General features: G+C 46.0%; 1 pseudogene; it reads right to left on the bottom strand.

Annotated features, from left to right (window-relative positions):
* Positions 1–4,661: 4,661 nt before the first annotated feature.
* On the bottom strand, positions 4,662–5,700 carry LOC117613704 (annotated as a pseudogene).
* Between the last annotated feature and the right edge of the window lie 232 nt (positions 5,701–5,932).

The raw sequence follows: 5,932 nt of genomic DNA, 5'->3' as shown, positions 1-5,932 counted from the left end.
GGTTAAAGAAGCTTAAGAAGAGGGGTGAAGTGGAATACTTTGCCGCAGAAGTAACCGCAGCAATCCCAGCCACTACTTCTGGGTCGGATGATGAGCTGCGAGAAGCCTTTGAGGAGGTGGAGCAGGAAAAAGAGCTGCAAGAGCTGGAGGAGGTGCCCCAAGAGAAGGTGGCAGCGGTGGAAGACGAGGTGAGTTTTAGTCTGTGACTTGCATCAGTTCCTCTTTTGCTTTATTCCTTCTGTTCTGACCCCCTTTTTGTAGGATGAAATTCCTGCTGAGGTGATAGCGGAGAGCATTGCCTTGGCGCAGAAACAACAAAAGGGTCCGAGTGCTGAGCTGACAGAACCCGACCCAATTTCCACTTTGGATTTCGAGCCAAGTCCTGTGCATGTCCGACACCTGGCGAATGTCGGGCACAAAAGACATTTTTACCCTTCTGACTTCAATTTCTCTTTAAATTTCCTTAGACCTCTGCCGAAAATTCGGTAGAACCTCCCTTGTATTTTTGACTTATCCCAAAATTTTCACCTGTCAAACAATCTCAGAAACCCTACCAACAGCCAGACTAAGTCAACAAACAGATTCCAACCTCAATTCCTTATGTTCAACATGATATCAGAGCATTTTCTAAGGTTTTCAAGGTTGCAAGGATTTTCTGCAAAACTTTACCTTGGCGCAGAAACTATGATTGGCCCGGTGGTGGATCCCGCGTACTTCTACGGCCTGGGGGCGAAAAACAGGTTGAAAATGTGAGTGGACCATAAAATAATGTTCTTCAAAACGATTCTCATAAACATAATATCCCCCATTGTAAAAGAAATTTAGCTAAATAAAACTGAATACTTACTTTTTATATCACGCATAGTCAATTCAAGGCATTCTATATCAGTCATATTCAAGCTTGAAAGTTTCATACAAACCACTGAATTCAAAACTTTCATAAAAGTACTGAAATCAAACGCGTATAAAAACTCTGTACTTAGACCTTTCATAACTGAACAAATAAAAATGGATCTATGTCCGAAAAATCAGAAAAACTGATTTATAGTAGCTGAAAATCAACATTTAATAAAGAAACTCAGAATCCTTTGAAAATACCACCAGTATGTACCCCTGTCATTTCCGTCAATTCCCTGGCAGGTCTAGGGCGTCACACAGACTTACCCGAGCCGCAAACTGGCGAAATCAGGGGACTATGATCAGCCTCTCCCGCCGGCAGATTCCTCGATGACACCAAGTCAACTCGAGTCGCTCTGGCAGGATGCAGGGGACCGTAGTCAGCCTGATCCGCAATCCTGGCAGGTCTCGGGGACATAAAGTCACCCGAGCCGCAATCCTGGCAGGTCTCGGGACACCAAGTCTGCCGAGCCGCAAATCCTGGCACTCACGGTCCGAGCGTCCCCGAAACTCGGGAGGCAAGTCAAGTGCACTGACTGAACTATAATCAGACTGGATGTCCGTAGACATCGGTCCGACTCTGGGTAATCACCATAAAGAAAAACGGGTACGAGGTGGTTTTAAAATAAATTCCTTTAAAAAGAACTATCTGAAGAATAACTGTAAAACTCAAGTCGTGCTGCGGTCTCAACTGATTCGAAATTCAAACTCTGTTTCTATAACTGGTAAATAAGCAGCACCGACTTATAGAACTGTTACTGTACTGATCATGTTCAAAATCGTAATAAAACTTACTCAAAGACTGAATGAAGAAACTTACTCAAATAAACTCATTTATAAAACTCATTTATATAAAATCATTTATAAAATTGATTTATATAAAAGCACATCAATTCATATAAAAGCACATTAATTCATTCATGAAATCTGATTTATAAAAAGAAGGTCCACTCACAGATGGTCCGAGCTACTTCGATCCCTCGGAGGTTTCCTTTTAAAATTCTGTCGGGCTCCTGATACCTGATTACCCCGAAAAATTAAATTAATAAACTGCTGAATAAAACGAAATTCAACTAAACATCCTGCCCCCGGCTCCTAGAAATACAAACACTTATTCCAGTTATTCCTATGCCCGCCTCAGCTTTTTAATTAGTTAGGCCAGCCTCAAGAGACCCAGAACCTTGGTAAGCGATGAGCTGCCCGATCGGCCGATCCGGGACCCCATGGGTCCACGGTCCCTAATGGCCAATCTGAGCTTCCCGGAAGGTTTCTCATAGGGCGGGAACCAAGTTCTGCGAAATTGGTCCGAATCGGACGGTCGGATTGGCCAAAATCGCGTTATCGCTTAAAACCCTAACCCTAGCCCCAGGGTTCGCGATTCCGGAGTATCTGAGACTCCGATTCGCGATCCGTCGAATCCTACGCGATCCCGAAATCACGTAGACCGACATATCCAAAATTCAGCGTGATCCAACGACTAAACGATACTGCACCCACGGATCGCGTGATATGGAAAATCCGTTCGGGGCTCAAATGGACTCCGAATCGAGATCCGTGAAATCCCACGCGCTCGTGGCGACACGAGGACCTCAAAACTGGCCAGAACCGTGCCACCACCCTGGCCCACGCGCCGCCACACGCGCGGGGCAGATCGGGTGTCTAAAGCGATTCGGGTGTGCCGGAAAATCGTGGAATCGAGACTCCAAACTCCTATCCTAGGTAAAACACCCCATTTGGAGTCACTTTTGTTCTTGGACTACCCCCAAAAAGTGACTGGAAATGCTAGTTTCGAGCGGCCAAAGTTTTGGCCAAACTTCAAGTCGAAAATCGAGTGATCTAGAGATCGAATCGATCTAAACCCAGCCAACCAGCAGATAGAGCACGAAAAATAGATGAAAATCCATACCTCACTCGACTGATTTGGTTGAGAAACGGAGGAGATCGAGCGGCTGGAAGTTCGTGTCGCACCGTGGGCTTCCATGGCTTTTTCCGGCCGACTCCGGCCACGGCAGCGGCGGCGCTGGGTCGAGGGTTGTTCGCCGTCGTGTCGTGGTTCATTTGGGACCGGTCCCGGAGATCGGCCCCAAGTGTGGTGGCCGGGGGAGCGGTCTGAAGGCGCGGAGGTCGCTGCCGAATTCGAACGGGAGGAGAGAAAGAGGGCTCACGGGGGAGAGGAGAGAGAGAGCTATAAAAATCTGACTTTTTGACCAAATTACCATTTTGCCCCTCGCGGTTTTTAAACCATAACTTCTTCGTTACGGCTCCGATTCGGGTCTACTCCGTGTCTACGAACTCCTTTCGCCGCGCTCTACGCAATGGCGTAGGCGGAATTCCCAAATTCTTTCCCGATTAAAAAGTCAAATTTTCCCCATTAAAATATGCGAGGGCAATTTGGTCATTTCGCTAAAAGATATTTTCCTTACCTTTTTAGATATTTTCTTTCTTTTTGATATTTTGTTTTGGGTTCTTACATGAGCTGACTAGCTCAGAACTGGCCCTTTTCAGAGGCCGAGGATCAGGTGGAGCCATCTGCATCAGACCCTGTGGATCAGGCAAAATTAACCGTTGTGGTCCCGGAGGCTGAGGTGGGGACCACTGCAGCTGCTCCTGTGGTTGTGGTAATTTTCCTCCTCAACTGTTCATGTTTTCCTGCTGTTCTGTCTGTTCTGCCCTTTTTAACATTTGCAGTCTTTCCAGGTGGAAGTGCCTAAAGCTACTGGTGCCCTGGCCGCGGTGTCCAGCCCTCTGAAGCCTCCCATTGTTGCTGTAAGTTTCCTATAACTCTGAGGTTCCTTATTCTCCACTTTCTGCCTGGTCTTAATTCATGCTCTCCTCTTGCAGATGCCTATTCATTCTCTTCCTGGATCATCTGCTACGGCTTCTTTTGCTGATCCAGAACTGGAAGAGTTTGAGGCCATGGACCTGGATGCTCAACTGGACAGGCTGGAAAAACTCAGCTCTCCTCCGAGCAAGGCAAAATCTAGAGCAGTGCAGGAGGCCATGGAGAGGTTACAAATCTGGCAGTCCACTGAGCTGGAGTTTGATGAAGATAAAGGGGCTCTGGATCAGCTGATGAAAGATCTGGACCTGCTGCATAGACAGAACATGGCTCCAAAGCCTATTCTTGAGATGGGCCTAAGCTTGGCCAGAGATGTGCTTAATCTGCACGATCGCTATGAGGATCTCAAGCCCACCTTCAAGACCTCTGAGTTCTGCAAGGCTACACACGAAGCCAATCTGGCTGACTTTGCTAAGCAGAAAGCAGAATTGGACCAGATGGTGGCTGGATATAAGGAGGCCAAGGCTACTGCGGATAAGTTGGAGAAGCAGATTGAAGAGCTTCAAAAACAACTGGCAGAGTGCAGGGAGGTGCAGAACAAGCTTGGGACTGGACTGAGCTCTAAAACCAAGGCCACCTTCCTTGTGCAGAGCATGGTTGTAGCTTCCAGGCCAGCTTTGGAAATTGCAGAAGCCTCGATCCACCAAGGAGTGCTGCTCCAGAAGGAACTTTCTGTCAAGAAGGCGAACCTGCAGGAAACCCTTGGAAAATTAGGATTTTAGTTCTTTCAAATTCTGTTTCCTTGTTTATTTGGACAAATTTGCCGCTATGGTGGCTATTTAAATAAAGTTTGTTCTGCTTCCCTTTCAAACAGCATCTCACTACTTTCATTTACCCTTGATGTAATAAACAAAACAAAATTTTGGAAGTAAAAACGAAACAACTTTAAAGCAAAAATGGATTCATAAAATAGACAAAGTCAGCCTTATTCTTTTTCTATCCCGGGGTCCGTCTGTACAGCTTGTGAATCCCACATGGTTGGGTAGAATTTCTTTAACCATTTGCCATTGATTGGGGCATTGTGAATAACTCCATCTCTGTCCTGCAACCTATATGCCCCCATTCCGAGGATCTGGTTAATCACAAAAGGACCTTCCCATGTAGGTGACCATTTTCCATATCCAGCTATGTGTGCTCCAAGGGGCAGAATTGCCTTCCAGACTATTTCTCCCTCTTCAAAACTCTTGTTTCTGACTCTTTTGTTGTATGCCCTTGACACAGCCTGTTTTCCTGCTAAGAGTTTGTTGAGGGTGTCAATCCTACTTGCATCCAATTCTTCTAATTCAAGTAACATGGCTTGAGAGTAGTCTTCTCCTGTGAGATCGTGCTGGTGAGCAATTCTAAGAGACTGGACTGCTATCTCCATGGGCAGAATTGCATCATGGCCGTAGGTCAGAGCATAGGGGGTCATGCCAGTTGCTTCTCTTTTTGAAGTTCTGTATGCCCACAGAGTCTCTGACACCTTTTCATGCCATTGCTTTGGATTCTTCTCCAGCATCTTTCTGATGATATTGATAATCACCTTGTTACTTGATTCTGCCTGTCCATTAGCTTGAGCATAATAGGGGGTAGATTGAAGCAGTTTGAATTTGAATGCTTCTGCCATATCTAGCATATCCCTAGATATGAAAGAAGAACCCCTATCAGTTGTGATTGATTCTGGAATGCCGAATCTTTGTATGATCTGTTCTTCTATAAAGGTGATGATCTCTTGAGAAGTTGTGGTTTTGATTGGCTTGGCCTCTACCCATTTGGTGAAATAGTCTGTAGCAACAATGATAAAACAATGCTGCTGGCTGCTGGCTGCTGGCTGGATAGATTTTGCCAATGAGATCCATTGCCCATCCCCTAAAAGGCCATGGTTTTACCACTGGATTCATGGGAACAGAAGGAGCTTGCTGGATTGGGCCGTGCCTTTGACAAGCTTCACATCCCTTGGAATAGTTGATGCAATCCTTCAACATGGTTGGCCAGAAGTAGCCATACCTTCTAATTAACCAGCACATCTTTCTTCCCCCTTGGTGAGCCCCACAGATCCCCTCATGGGTTTCTCCCATGACTTTCATATATTCTGTCTTTCCGAGGCACCTTAATAGCACCTCATCCTTACTTTTTCGGACCAAATCTTCATTCCACATGAGGTAGTTTGTAGCCATGATTCTGACTCTTTTCTCAGAGGGCAGAGTGGGATATTGC

The sequence above is a fragment of the Prunus dulcis genome, unplaced genomic scaffold (genome assembly GCF_902201215.1).
Source record: "Prunus dulcis unplaced genomic scaffold, ALMONDv2, whole genome shotgun sequence".
Lineage (NCBI taxonomy): Eukaryota > Viridiplantae > Streptophyta > Magnoliopsida > Rosales > Rosaceae > Prunus > Prunus dulcis.
This window is presented reverse-complemented; position numbering and strand designations above follow the sequence as displayed.